The following is a 16,392-nucleotide window of genomic DNA, read 5'->3' as shown; positions in this document are numbered from 1 at the left end:
TGATCTTGGAGCCTGCATGTGCTTAAACTAGCCTTTTTGGGCTAGCTTTGGGATTCTTATTGGTCTTTTGGTGCTTCCTTAGATCCTCACACGTTCTGTCATTCTTAATTGATGTGAACCGGATGGACCAGGAAGATGGGAAGATGGGAAGATGCATCTGACACATCAAAAACTAATTCAGATGAATGAGTGTGTGGGAATAATTCATAAACCTTCGCAGCCATGTCTAACTGGAATGAGATGAGGAGATGCATCTAACACATCGGAAACAAATTCAGACGTGTGTGGGATTAATATTCATAAACATTCACAGCCATGTCTATCTGGAATGAGATGGGGAGATGCATCTGACACTGTCGCATAGGCTCTTATTATTGTAATGAGACTACTGGGTTTTGAGCGGCAGAATCGCCAGCTGTGTGGAAGACTACGTCTGACCCACTGCAGGTGACACCCGTCGCTCCAATCTGGGTTTTGCTCCGGCTAACTAGAAGTGCCTCACCTCTACCCAAGGGCAGGGATGACTGGGCAGCCGAGCGCATTACATAATTAGTTTCTCAGGGAAGCCGTGGTCACTCAGGTCTCATCCGTTTCTCTCAATTACATTAGTCTCATATATACAATGACAAACTGAGGCAGTACATGTCTCAATGATTTTAATGAAGCAACTGCATCTTAGATAGCAAAGCGTGAGCTGCAATAACCAGGACAACACAGCATGGCAGTATTAAAATTGTGACATGGAGAGTGAAGCATAAGAATAACGCTACCATATTGTCACTACAGTCAATAGACTAATTCCAACCTAAGCTTTAAGAGCACAGCGTGTTAAGCTCTAATTCTGCCCTTCAGGTTCCCCTGGGAAGACAACATCCCCCATACCCGAGCAAAGGCCTGAAGTCTGCATTAGCATCTGTAGCAAAGCAATCAGCATACAGTCTCTCTGGCTGAAACCATCCTCTAACATGTGTGGCCTAGGCAAAAACAGTTAAACAGAAAATAAGACAAGACCACAAACGTGGCTATTGAAACAATAATATAAAGCTGAATAAAATATATCTAGGTAAGAGTGCACAGCGGCATGGCCTAGAGTGTTAAAATAACGTGCATTGAACTATAGCTAAAATGGCTACACGACAACACATCGAAAACTAATTCAGACGAGTGAGTGTGGAAAAATATTCATAAACATTCACAGCCATGTCTAACTGGAATGAGATGGGGTGATGGAGAGATACATCTGACAGATCTGAAACTAATTCAGACGACTAATGGGGAGATGCATCTGACACATCGGAAACTAATTCAGACGAGTGGCGTGTGGGAATGATTCATAAACATTCACAGCCATGTCTAACTGGAATGAGATGGGGAGATGCATCTAACACATAGGACACTACTTCAGACGAGTGTGTGTGAATATTCATAAACATTCACAGCCATGTCTAACTGGAATGGGATTGGGAGATGCATCGGACACATCGGAAACCAATTCAGATGAGTGAGGGTGTGGGAATATCATAAACATTTACAGCCATGTCTAACTGGAATGAGATGGGGAGATGCAGCTGACATATAGGACACTAATTCAGATGAGTATGTCTGAATAATATTCATAAACATTCAGTCATGTCTAACTGGAATGAGATGGGTACCATCGTTCTTGAGGAAGGCAAGGTCTTACCTCTGCCAAACTGCATCAGCAGGACCTCAGGACAGTCTATGTTGATGATTTCCACCCTCAGTGTCCTTAGGAGCATGTTCGTCGTTGTGAGCGGAGTCCCAGGGTACCGATGGTCCCCTTGGAATGTGCCTGCGTGGAGCAGGGGAGTGACCGTCATTCCACAGGAGATTCCTTCGGTTCTTCTGGTGCAGGATGAAGACAGGGAGCCCCCCCAGAGTGCACACCATGGAAACTGTTGCAGCTGCTGACTTAGAGCTAAGGTTGCTGAAGAAAAGTGTCTCTTGTAGACACTTTGTTGCAGTTACGTTTCTTGGAGCAGGCTGCAGTTGATCCGAGGTCAGAAGAGTCTGAAGTTGTTGCAGAGGATTCCTGAAGAAAACTTGCAAGCAACATCCAAAGAGAACCCATAGGAGAGACCCTAAGTAGCCCGAGAAGGGGATTGGCTACCTTATCAGGTATGGACCTATCAGGAAGGGTCTCTGACGCACCTGCTGGCACTGTCCACTCCGAGCCCTCCAGAGTGGCCCACACCTTGCAAAGCAAGATGGCTGAAGTCTGGAACACACTGGAGTAGCTCTGGGCACCAACCCTTGGGTGGTGGTGGACAAGGGAGTGGTCACTCCCCTTTCCTTTGTCCAATTTCTCGCCAGAGCAGGGGAAAAGAGGTCCCTGAACTGGTGTAGACTGGTTTATGCAAGGAGGGCATCATCTGTGCCCTACAAAGGATTTCCAGAGGCTGGGGGAGGCTACCCCTCCGCAGCCTGTAACACCTATTTCCAAAGGGAGAGGGTGTAACACCCTGCTCTCAGAGGAAATGTTTTGTGCTGCCTTCCTGGGACTGGGCTGCCCAGACCCCAGGAGGGCAGAACCCTGTCTGAGGTGGCAGCAGCTGTAGCTGCAGTGCAAGCCTCAGAGTTGGTTTGGCAGTACTGGGGGTCCATAGTGGAGCCCCCAGGATGCATGGACTTTGCTCCCCAATTCCAGATTTGGAATGGGGGGACAATTCCATGATCTTAGACATGTTACATGGCCATATTCAGAGTTACCATTGTAAAGCTACATATAGGTATTGACCTATATGTAGTGCACGCGTGTAATGGCGTCTCCTTACTCAAAGGACCCCATTACAACCCTGGCGGTAAATCCTGCTTACTGCCGTCAAGATACCGTGGCGGAAATCCACTACAGGTATTACGACCCACATCTCATAATCCGCCACAATACTGACACCCACACAAGTCCGCCACACTTAAGGTGTGTGATAAACTGGCGATAGCAAAACCTACACTGTCACACCAACATAACTATGCCCACACTATCACTACCCATGAATCAACGCGGCGGTCATTCAACCGTGGTAATCCATTGGCGGTACACTGCCACGCTCAAAATACACACATTCACAAAACACAACCCCACTGGACAATTCAAAATACACCCACACACAACACTATAAAACACACCCACATTACCCACAACCCCTTACAACAAATTTTTGTGAAGCGGAGAGAATAGCCAACACCAGCATCCACAGGCACACAACACCATCACTCATACAACATCAATACATCTCAAAGAACACACACCAACACAACACATCACAGCACAACAAACCGCACTTCACACATCACCCACACCGCATTCTGGCCCCAAAGACACCCCAGGTTTTCTGAGGAGGAGCTCAGGGTCATGGTGGAGGAAATCATCCGGGTAGAGCCACAGCTTGTCGGATCACAGGTGCAGCAGACCTCCATTGCAAGGAAGCTGGAGCTATGGCTGAGAATTGTCGACAGGGTCAATGCAGTGGGACAGCACCCAAGAACACAGGATGACATCAGGAAGAGGTGGAATGACCTACGGGGAATGTGTCCAGCCACTAGGTAGACTTAGTTGTTGGGGATGAGGTGGGGGTCCACCGCCAATCCTCTCACACAGGAGGAGCAAGTCTTGGCGATCATGCATCCTGAGGGCCTTGCAGGAGTAGCAGGGGGACTGGACTCTTAAGGCACATATTTACTACTATAACCCCCCCCCCCAACCTGCATGCTATCACAAACTGCTAGCCCAACCCTCACACCCATCACACCAACACCCCACAGATACCCCACTATCACAATACACACATCCCAAAACCAAGGCCTGCATGTCACACCAATGCATGGACATCGATCACCAAAGCATGTCCAGTACAGATACTAACCCAGGCCCCAAAATCACTAATCACACAAGGGCAAAGACAATAAGCCAAGCACAAGAGTAGAGGGTAACTCACCCATTGCACAAGATGGCACACACAGATACACTAACTATGCATTTACACCCCAACAGGACCCACAGCCAACGTCACTGGACAGGAGGTGCCAGACATATCCAGCCCCCGCACAGAAGAGGCCCGGAGTGACGACAGCAGCTCTGCACTCCTGGATCAACAGGATCAGCCCGGCCCATCAGGGACCTCTGGACAGTCTGTTCCCCTGCCACAGTCACAAACCACCACTGAACCTCCCCCTCAGGAAACACCAGCACAACACCCACCCATTTGGCCCATCCCTCTGTCCCCAGGACATGTCAATTAGCAGTGTGTCCACCACTACAGGGACCCCAGGCAAACCCACCAACCCAAGACAATCAGGGACCTGGGGTCAGTGGCAGTGGGTACACTGTTCAGGAAACAGAGGCACAGGATAGCAGGGAAACTGGGAGGGCAGCTGTGCTACAGGCCCAGGGAACCCACTCTTCACTCCATCATGGGCGCATACCATCATTCCCAGGAGACCATGGGCACAGTACTGGCCAAGTTTCAGGAGACCCAGCAGCTGCAGGAGGAACAGTACCTGGGGATCAGGGAAGACATGAAGTCCATTAACACCACCCTGCTCACTATTGCAGGGGTGCTGGCAGGCATGGCCAACACCATGAGGGACATAATGGCACACCAACAGGCCCCTGACCCTAGCCTGAACGATGAACAGTCCTCCACCTCTGCTAGTGGACAGGCGGTCCTGCCCCAGGACCAACAGGCCATCATCACCCCACCCCCTGCAGAAGGAGAACCACCACGCAAACAGCCCCTGAGATCCAGGAACAAGACAGAACATTGCCAAGACCCCCGCCAGGAAATAAGACTCCTGATTGTCACCCATCTCTGTACCACTATGTCACCCTGACAACCTTAAACTGCCATTACTCCACTTCCTATGCCCCCTTAGACAATGCACCTGTGATACCAATAGACTGGACTCTACCAGGGAACTTCCTCCACCATCACACCCCAGTCCATTGCACAGCCCTCTCCACTTATTAGCACAGAAATAAACACCCTTGAATCGCAAATCAATCTAGTCAGTCTTTACTTTCTCAAATGTGTAATTGCAACCTCTCAGAAAAATAGGAATGTCAATGTTAATTTTCACATACCAATGTTCGACAGTTGTTGGGCAGCAGTAAACAGAACGCAGAAAGTGGTACCCAGATCTGTGAAATTGAAAGCCAAAGTGAAATGATAGGGTCCATACAGAGGTAAAAAGGCAGAATCATGCAATGTCCTACAGTAGTAGGATATGAGAGGAGCAGGGCCAGTCTCTTACCTGTGTCTCACCGGAAGTATTGCATGATGATGTTTCGGTTGTCTCTATCTTCTTCTGCCTCCTCTTCACTGTCCACGGGCTCCACAGCTGCCACAAGACCAACATCAGGCCCATCCTCCAGCAGAAAAGGCACCTGCTGTCACATTGCCAGGTTGTGAAACCTACAGCATGCCATGATTATCTGGAATTGCCCCATCACATAAGGGATGCTGCTACTCCTCAAAATGTAAGCATCATGCACTGAGCCAGGATACTGGGCATTCACATGGGAGATGTACTGGTCTGCCAAACACCATCTGCCCATTCATGGAATGGTAGCTTTTGCGGTTTCTGTACACCTGTTCATTCGGGGGGGGTGGGGGGGAATGCCACATGTGTACCATCAATGGCAACAATGATGTTGGGGATATGTCCCAGGCCATAAAAGTCACCTTTCACTGTGGGCAAATCCTCCACCTGAGGGGAAAATGATGTAGCTGCCCATGTGTTTCAGCAGGGCAGATAACACTCTGGACAACACGTCAGAGAACATTGGCTATGACATCCCTGATGCCATGGCCACTTGTCTGAAAGGATCCACTGGCCAGGAAATGGAGTACTGATAATGATGTGCCTGTCTTCCATTGTCAACAGGTCCACCAGGGGTCTGTATACTGGTGGATGACGCAATCTCATCTGCCCCAGCGGACGTGCCCTATGGAGGAGAAGGGTGAGCAGAGGGTCATACACCACATAGGTTTCACAAGGGTGTTTAGAACAATCGTGATGTAATCGGTGTGTTGCATTGTGTCCGTATTCCTACCCAAAAGTGCTGTGATGCAGTTAGTTGCCCTTCCATGTGCCCCCCTGAAATGGCGGCTGCCTGACCTGTAAGGAGGGACAAGGGGAAATTAGGTAACTGTGCTGGCGTTGTGCAGCGTTGCGGTAGGCGGACTAAGACCACAGCACAAATCAGCATTGGTTAACATTGGGCCCTATGGGTTCCAGGAGCCAATGATGTACGCCGGCGGTGATGGTACACACTGCAGCAGACGTGAACACCATTTTCTATCTGTTCACTCACTTGATACCTGACCTTCAACAGGTGAGGACCTACACTGCAAGTGCTGGTGTGACCTGAGTCTGGAAGAGACAATGGCTGCAGTGTCCGGGGGAAAAAGGCCCCTGCCTTCATTGCAGAGGAGTTGGACAACCTGGTGGCTGGGGTCCTCCCTCAGAACACGCTACTGGACGGTCCTCCAGACAAACAGGTGAGTAAACTGAGCGTGATGGATGAGACATGAATGGATGGAGTGGTGAGGATGGAAGATACGGGGGGCAGAGGTAAGCATGTGAGGATGGTCAGTGTATGTGTTTCTGGGCCAGGGAGGGAGGCTGTGGCCAATGAGTAAGAAGAACCAGACAGGGGAGTAAAATCCATTCTTACTTCACTTTTCCTCTAGGCCAGCACCCACCAGAAGAAGGGTATTTGGCGTGCCATCGCCAAGGAAGTGCAGACCCTGGGGGGGGGTCTATCAGACAGTGCACCCACTGCCGCAAAAGATGGGAGGACCTGCGCCGCTGGAGCAAGGAGACGGCGGAGGCCCAGCTGAGGATGGCCCAACGTGGAAGGGGTGCCCATTGCACCATGACCCCCCGATGTACCGGATCTTGGCAGTGGCCTATCTGGAGTTGGATGGGTGCTTGAGTGCATCACAGCAGCCACAAGGGGGTGAGTACACTCATTCAGCTGACTGCGCGCTTTATGAGGTTTCTGGGTGGGGAAGTGGGCTGTGGGTTCCCCTAGGCCAGGGCAAACAAGCCTGGGTAGATCCATTGTTAGGCAGGCTCAGTGGCCCTCTACACCTAGTCAGGCTCCTGTGGGTTCCAGGTGTGCATCATATGGGTCTAGGCACAGTCCCCCATGGGCATGCGATTTTCCCCTGAACTGTTAGCACATGGGCTAGTGCATAGGGCTGCTCCCTTTGCGTTGTGTCTGCCAACGGTGGTGTTGCAGGCATTGACCATGTGTCTCTTCTGCCTTTCTCCCCTTTTTGTTTTGTCACCCTGTCCTTGTGTGCATTAGCATCATCTGGTGGAGGAGCATTGGCACCGGAGCAGGAGGGAGCTGCAACCCACATGGCCCATGAGGGTGAATGTATTGAGTCTGAAGGCACCAGTGGGACGGAGGGCGAGGGGAGCTCCACAACAGGGACAGGAGGAGACAGCGACTTCTCCCCTGATGGAAGCTCCCTTGCAGCACATCTGTGCCCACCGCATCAGATACAGCTGCCACCCCTACCCCCCTACCAGCACCGCCCTCCCAGCAGCCCCTCAGCAGGTTTCCCGTGCCCACTCACCCAGGTGGGTGGGCATCTCCTTCACCCCAGGCACCTCAGGCGCTGCCCCAGTCAGCCCTGCTGCACTCAGTGAGGAAGCTATGGACCTCCTGAGATCCCTGACTGTTGGGCAATCAACCATTCCGAAAGCCATCCAGGGTGTCGAGGCATTTGCAGCAAACAAATGCATACCTGGAAGGCATTCATTATGGCGTGGCAGCACAACAGACAGCATTTCAGGCTCTGGCCTCAGCACTGATGGCAGCCATTGTCCCAGTGTCCAGCCTCCCCCCTCCAACTTCCACTACCCAGACCCAATCCCCTCTCAGCCTATCCCAAGCACACCATCAACAAGAGTGGACGTGGAAAACATAAGCACCACACATCCCACAGGCACTCACACAAGCACCATCCACATGCAGACAGCAACAACCACTTCCTTCACTGTGTCCCCCTCCTCCATGTCTCATCTCCACTCACACCTGCATGCACTACATCCTCAGCCACTACCTCCATCAACAGCACGCCCAATCACCACCCACACTACCCTGCACACGTCCCCTGTGTTCTCTCCCAGTGGGTCTGTGAGCCCGCCTCCCAAACTACACAAACGCAGGCACACACCAACTCAAGACATCCACCTCACAACAGCCTCCAGCCCATGCACCCTCACTCAAACTCAGATGTACACCTCCTACAACCACGACCTCGTCCTCCACTCCAAATCCCCTCCATCTTCCAGTGTGGATGAAAACTTTTCCTGGCCTAGCATTGACCTCTTCCCTACACCTCACCCCCGTCCTTCCCCTAGGAACGGGATGTCCAGATCCCAGTGCAGCACCTCAGCCACGAAATCCTCCAGCACTGTGGTCCCTGCAAGTCCAGTTACATCGCGGGCAGCGCCCATCAGGGTTGCCAGTTTGGCCACCTAGCGAGGCCAAGGATCACCCTATTCCACCACCTGCCAAGGTGAAGGGGCCCACATGCCGTAGGGAAAAGGCACACCAACCACCCAGCAAGGCCTCATCCAAGACAAAAAAAAATAATAAAAGAGGACAGTGCCAAGGTATCAGCAGCAACTTCCAAGGTGGGGAAGGGACACAAGGTGAAAGGGAAGTCAGCTCAGGGCACGGAGCCTCTGGGTGAGGGACTGGTGTCACCCCTTCTGCAAGACAGAACAGCAACCTGTATGGTGGTGGCCACCGCCACCTGCATGTCTGTTGCCTCTGCAACAGTCCCCAGCATCGTCCCCAGAGGCCAGCCGTCTGAGGCTGAAGGAGACGTCCTGCCGTCTCCCTCCACAGGTGCAGACACATGCACCATCAGCAGCATCTCTGCCACAGACACCACCGCAACCACCGCCACCTGCCACGCGCTCAGACAGTGTTACCACAGCAGACATGAACATCATTCCCAGTGGGCAGCCGTCTGAGGCTGCAGGAGATGTCCTGGACCCTACACAGACAACATGAGGCACCACAGCCGGAACTGGCAGTACCAGCAGTTGGCAGGCAAAGCCGCAGCAGGGTGGAGTGTCTCTCCGCCTCCGTGGAGTATCATGCTACCTGTTCCCAGAAAATCTCATGGCTCACACCCAGGCGAGGGAATGGGAACTGCCACACACCATGTGCAGCAATCTGGACACAAAGCCCCCTCCAGAACCAGTGGAGAACAGCATCCACTCACCCAGTCCTTGGCAGGGTGAAGCACTCTGGGCACCAAGCCCCCTCCAGAACCAGTAGAGAAGAGCACCCACTAGAGACTGGCTTTGCACTCCCCAGGACCAATCAGTGGGCATGGATCCCCTTGTGGAGCAGTGGCATCGTCCCTTCATTCGGCTGAGGTGTCCCCCCCCCTTCCCTTTCCCCTGAGGTGCCCGTTTTTTCCCCGACCTGATGCCCCTGCAGTGTTCTTTCTGTTTTGAGGCAGGTATCATGTGTGGGCTTCGCCAATGCATTTTGGGACCATTGGTCCATGGACAATGAATGGAACACTATCTGGACTTGTGTAGTTTCTGTACATATTTGTAAATATTGATCATTTACAGACCGGTTTCCCTATCTGGACTTTCGATGATTACACTCGTTACAATCATTTCATTTGGTCCTTGTGTTCTTCCAGGGGGGTGACGGGGTGTAAATGTAAAGTTAATGCATGTATTTGTGTGTATGGTGTTGTGGGTGAGGGCGGGGGTGGGGGTGTTGTGTGTCTCTTTTTCCTCCTCCCCTCCCCCATGTGCTAGGTGAGTCCTCACCGTGGTAGTCACCGCCGTCTGATGCTTGTAGGAGGCTGGCCTGGCTTGTAGTGAGTACCAGAGGTACTTACACCTTGTGCCAGGTCCAGTTATCCCTTATTAGTGTAGAAGGTGTTTCTAGCAGCTTAGGTTGATAGAAGGTAGCTATGGCAAAGCAGCTTAGGCTGAACTATGAGACATGTAGAGCTCCTACTATACCACTGGTGTCATATGCACAATATCATAAGAAAACAATACACAGAAGTACTAAAAAAAGAAAGTACTTTATTTTTATGACAATATGCCAAAAGTATCTCAGTGAGTACCCTCAGTATGAGGATAAGTTATATACACAAGATATATGTACACAAACCAAAATTATGCAGATAATAGCAAAAGGAAGTAATGCAAGCACTGTAAAGTTACAGTAGATTGCAATAGGAGCACATAGGTATAGAGGCAACACAAACCATATACTCCAGAAGTAGAATGCGAACCACGAATGGACCCCAAACCTATGTGAGCTTGTAGAGGGTCGCTGGGACTGTAAGAAAACAGTGAGGGTTAGAAAAATAGCCCACCCCAACACCCTGCTAGGTAGGTGTAAAGTGCACCTACTACCCCCAGAGAGCACAGAGGTCGTGATAGGGGGATTATGCAGGAAGAACAAACACCAGCAATGCCACAACAGTGTATTTCTGGACCTGAGTACCTGTAAGACAAGGGGACCAAGTACAATAGTCGCGACAGTGTCGAGAGCGGGCAGGAGCCAAGGAAATGCCAGCTGAGGGTGCAAGGAAGCTGCCACCTATTGGAAAAAGCTTGGAGTTCTGTAACAAAGAAGAGGACTAGGAACTTCTCCTTTGGAGGTTGGATGTCCCACATCGCGGCGAAGCTTGCAGAGGTGTTCCCACGCAGAAAGACCGCAAACAAGCCTTGCTAGCTGCAAGGGTCGCGGTAGAGGTTTTTTGGGTGCTGCTGTGGCCCAGGGTGTCGCCACTTGGAAGAGGAGACAGAGGGGGCGTCCCACAACGTAGGGAGCCCTCACAGAAGCAGGCAGCACCTGCAGAAGTACCTGAACAGGCACTTTGAAGAAAAGTGAACCAGAGTCCACCCGAAGTCACAAAAGGGAGTCCCACGATGCCAGAGGACAACTCAGAAGGTTGTGCACTGCAGGAAGGTGTGTCAGGGACCCAGGCTTGGCTGTGCACAAAGGAAATACTGGAAAAGTGCACAGGAGCCGGAGCAGCTGCAAATCACGCGGTACCCAGTAATGCAGTCTAGCGTGGGGAGGCAAGGACTGACCTCCACCAAACTTGGACTGAAGAGTCACTGGACTGTGGGAGTCACTTGGACAGAGATGCTGAGTTTCACAGACCATGCTCGTCATGCTGAGAGGGGACCCAGAGGACCAGTGATGCCGTCTTTTGGTGCCTGCGGTTGCAGGGGGAAGATTCCGTCGACCCACTGGAGATTTCTTCAGAGCTCCTGGTGCAGAGAGGAGGCAGGCTACCCCCAGAGCATGCACCACCTGGAAACAGTCGAGAAAGCTGGCAGGATGAAGCGATACAAGGTTGCTGGTAGTCATCTTGCTACTTTGTTGCAGTTTTGCAGGCGTCCTGAGCAATCAGCGGTCAATCCTTTGGCAGAAGGTGAAGCGGGCGATGCAGAGGAACTCTGGTGAGCTCTTGCATTCGTTATCTGAAGAATTCCCCAAAGCAGAGACCCTAAATAGCCAGAAAAGGAGGTTTGGCTACCAAGAGAGGTAAAAGCCTATCAGAAGGAGCCTCTGACGTCACCTGCTGGCACTAGCCACTCAGCAGTCCAGTGTGCCACAGACATCTCTGCTTCCAAGATGGCAGAGGTCTGGGACACACTGGTGGAGCTCTGGGCACCTCCCCTCGGAGGTGCAGGTCAGGGGAGTGGTCACTCCCCTTTCCTTTGTCCAGTTTCATGCCAGAGCAGGGCTGGGGGATCCCTAAACTGGTGTATACTGGCTGATTCAGAGATGGGCACCATCTGTGCCCATCAAAGCATTTCCAGAGGCTGGGGAGGCTATTCCTCCCCAGCCTTCACACCCATTTCCAAAGGGAGAGGGTTGGCAGCAGCAGCAGCTGCAGTGGGGACCCCGGAAAGGCAGTTTGGCAGTACCCGGGTTCTGTGCTAGAGACCCGGGGGATCATGGAATTGTCCCCCCCAATGCCAGAATGGCATTGGGGTGACAATTCCATGATCTTAGACATGTTACATGGCCATTTTCAGAGTTACCATTGTGACGCTGTACATAGGTAGTGACCTATGTACAGTGCACACGTGTAATGGTGTCCCCGCACTCACAAAGTCCAGGGAATTTGCCCTGAACGATGTGGGGGGCACCTTGGCTAGTGCCAGGGTGCCCACACACTAAGTAACTTTGCACCCAACCTTCACCAGGTGAAGGTTAGACATATAGGTGACTTATAAGTTACTTAAGTGCAGTGGTAAATGGCTGTGAAACATGGACGTTATTTCACACAGGCTGCAGTGGCAGGCCTGTGTAAGAATTGTCAGAGCTCCCTATGGGTGGCAAAAGAAATGCTGCAGCCCATAGGGATCTCCTGGAACCCCAATACCCTGGGTACCTCAGTACCATATACCAGGGAATTATATGGGTGTACCAGTATGCCAATGTGAATTGGTAAATTTAGTCACTAGCCTGTTAGTGACAAATTTGGAAAGCAGAGAGCATAACCACTGAGGTTCTGGTTAGAAGAGCCTCAGTGAGACAGGCCTCACACAGGGAACACATACAGTGCACATACTTCTGGGCATTGGGGCCCTGCCTGGCAGGGTCCCAGTGACAGACTAAAACAGTGACATATGGGGGTAACATGCCAGGCAAGATGGTACTTTCCTACAATGTTCCTGGTAGAAGAGGAGGTAAACCAACATTGGTAACACCTGTAACTTAGGCTCCATGGCGTTCTGGTTCCTCGTTGGGTGTCGAGAGGTGAGTGGTTTCAGTTCCACAGTTTGTTTCCGCAGTGCTTTTGATGGCGTTGGTACTGCCCCAGAACATGGTCTTCCGCCTGTCTGTTGGCGGTTACAGCCACTGTGTTTGTTTCTACTGCCGTGGCGGTCAGAGTGTTAAAGTGGCTTTCTGTGTTGGCGGTTTCAGCCATGGTTGTGATCCCATTTTTTTTTCCGCCAACATGTTGGAGGTGCTACTGCCGCTTTAACACCGACTGCCGGGGTTGCAATGAGGGACAAAGTCTGGGGAAATTGCCCTGAACTATGTGGGTGCACCTTTGCCTGTGCAAGGGTGCCCTCACACTTAGGAACTTTGCACCTAACCTTCAGCAAGTGCAGGTTAGACATATAGGTGACTTGTAAGTTACTTAAGTGCAGTGAAAATGGCTGTGAAATAGTGCACACTATTTCACGCAGGCTGCAATGACAGTCCTGTGTAAAGGTTTGTCTGAGCTCCCTATGGGTGGCAAAAGAAATGCTGCAGCCCATATGATCTCCTGGAACCCCAATGCCCTGGGTACCATATACTAGGGACTTAAGGGGGTCCAGTATGCCAATTGAAATTGGTAAATGAAGTCACTGGCCTACAGTGAAGTTTAAAAGCAGAGAGGGCATAAGCACTGAGGTTCTAGTTAGCAGAGCCTCAGTGACAGTTAGGCACTACACAGGCATACACATTAGGCCATAAATGATGAGCACTGGGGCCCCGACCAGCAGGCTCCCAGTGAGAGGCAAAACGCACAGACATAAGTTTTTACCTATGAGCACTGGGGTCCTGGCTAGCAGGATCCCAGTGACAGTAAACACACCAACACACTCAGTGTGAAAAGTGGGGGTAACCATGCTAGAAAGAGGCTACTTTCCTACAGGGAGATGCATCCGACACATGAGAGACTAAGTCAGACGAGTGTGTGGGAATAAAAATTAATAAACCTGCACAGCCATGTCTAACTGGAATGAGCTGGGGAAATGCATCTTAAGTTATAAGTCACCTATGTCTAACCTTCACTTGCTGAAGGTTAGGTGCAAAGCTACTAAGTGTGAGGGCACCCTTGCACTAGCAAAGGTGCTTCCACATAGTTCAGGGCCATTTCCCTGGACTTTGTGAGTGCGGGGACACCATTACACGTGTGCACTACATATAGGTCAATACCTATATGTAGCTTCACAATGGTAACTCCAAATATGGACATGTAACACAACTAAGATCATGTAATGGTTTCCCCATTCCATGCATCCTGAGGGCTCCAACATGGACCACCGGTATTGCCAAACCAGCTCTGAGGCTTGCACTGCAGCTGCTGCCACCTCACTGACAGGGTTCTGCCCTCCTGGAGTCTGGGCACAACAAAGTATTTCCTCTGAGAGCAGGGTGTTACACCCTCTCCCTTTGGAAATAGGTGTTACAGGCTGGGGAGGGGTAGCCTCCCCCAGCCTCTGGAAATGCTTTGAAAGGCACAGATGGTGCCCTCCTTGCATAAACCAGTCTACACCGGTTCAGGGACCCCTTCTCCGCTGCTCTGGTGCAAAACTGGACAAAGGAAAAGGGAGTGACCATTTCCCCTGTCCATTACCACCCCAGGGGTCGTGTCCAGAGCTCCTCCAGTGTGTCCCAGACTTCAGTCATCTTGTTTTGGAAGGTGCGGGGGCACTCTGGAGGGCTCAGAGTGGCCTGTGCCAGCAGGTGACATCAGAGGCCCCTCCTGATCGGTCCATACCTCATAAGGTAGCCAATCCCCCTCTCAGGGCTATTTAGGGTCTCTCCTGTGGGTTCTCTTCAGATTCTGCTTGCAAGTTTCCTTCAGAAATCCTCTGCAACAACTTTGGACTCTGACCTCTGATCAACCGCAGCCTGCTCCAAGAAACTAACTCACTTTTCTTCAGCAGCCTCAGCTCCAGGCCAGCAACTGCAACAGTTTCCACAGTGTGCATGCTCTGGGAACTCCCTGTCTTAATCCTGCACCAGAAGGACCGAAGAAATCTCCTGTGGAGTGACGGAGACAATTCCCTGTTCCAGGCAGGCACCTTCCAAGGCAACGACCAGTACCCTGGGACTCCTCGGCAACAAGCGTGCTCCCAAGGACAGAGCGTGGACATCATCACCATAGACTGTCCTGAGGTCCTGCTGATGCAATTTGGAGGTGGTAAGACCTTGCCTTCCCCTAGAACAATGGTACCCCTGTCTATTGGGTCTTCACCTGCTGAGGCCTCTGTGCACTCAGGTAAATTCCTTTGTCCACAGATAGACCCAGGTCCCAAGCACTCCACCCTGCGATGCTCAACTCGCCGAGTGGTTCTCCGGCGGCATGGGACCTTCTTTTGTTGTGCTGCATCAACCGTGTTTTGCACCTCATTTGAACTCAGATCCTGCAGCTTCTGGGGGTGCTGACTGGCATCCTGATGGCTCTCTTAAGTGCTGAGAGCCCCCTCTTCCTCACACAGAGTTGAGGCCCCCAGGTCCCTCCTGGGTCCATCCAGCGCAATTTTGATGAGACAATTTTTTCGTAGCTAAGGCTTGTTTGTGCCTTCCAACACGAAATCTCATATGCAACGATCTTCATGCCGTGTGACATCTTTTGCATCATGCAGGAAACTGCTGGCATCTTCCTAGGGTGCATTTCTGCAGTATTTTACTAACAGGGGACTCTTCTTTTGCACCCTCTTCAGAGTTGGCAGGGTCTCCTGTCCTTCCTGGAACTTCTTTCGACTTCTGGACTTGGTCCCCTTCCTTTTCAGGTCCAATAATCCAGCAGTTCTTTGCAGACTTGGTTGGCTGTTGCAAAATCCCCAAAACAAGGTGTAGTGTGTCCTAAGGAAACTTGCAGTAGTTTACTCCTGCTTTTCTGGGCTCTGGGGTGGGGTAATTTACTCACCTTTACTGTATTCTAACTCTCGCAGTGATTCTGCACACACTACACTTGTCTAGGGGGGGGGGGGAATTTGATTCACATTCCACTTTTTTAGTGTGAGAGAACAGGGCTGATTGCAGAGGGCCCCTAACTTATAGCCCCCATTTTCCACTTTTTGCTGGTGTTTTCCTGACTCTGATGGTGCCCTGCGTGTTGCTAACCAGTCCCAGGGCCTGTGCTCTGTAAAATCAGCCAATTACAATTAGCCTAATTTGCATACTAAGTCAACCTACCTATAAGTCGCTAGAATATTGTAGGGCATGTGAGTTTAGGGACCCCAGCATAGGTAGTGCACCCTGCTGAGGTGCCCAGTGTCATTTTAAAGGCAGGCCTGCCTTGCTGGCTGCTTTTAAATTAAAGTTATATGCAAATTCGACTTTGGAATTAAAAGTAGTTCCAAAGTCTTAAACTACCTTACTTGTACATATAAGTCACCCCTAAGGTGTGCCCATTGTGCCCCTAGGGCTGGGTGCCATGTAACTATGAGCAGGGACCTTATAAAATAGTTTTATAAGCCCTGGTGAGGTAAAAACATCCCAAATTCATTTTTCCCTCATTGTAGTGAATGGCCTTCATAGGCTAGAATGGGGAGACTTAATTTTTAAAGTCCCCTTAAGTAACATATACCAGAAGTTTGGTATCAAATTAATTG

Source organism: Pleurodeles waltl, chromosome 3_1, assembly GCF_031143425.1.
Source record: "Pleurodeles waltl isolate 20211129_DDA chromosome 3_1, aPleWal1.hap1.20221129, whole genome shotgun sequence".
Classification (NCBI taxonomy): domain Eukaryota; kingdom Metazoa; phylum Chordata; class Amphibia; order Caudata; family Salamandridae; genus Pleurodeles; species Pleurodeles waltl.
Note: the sequence above shows the minus strand (reverse complement) of the source record.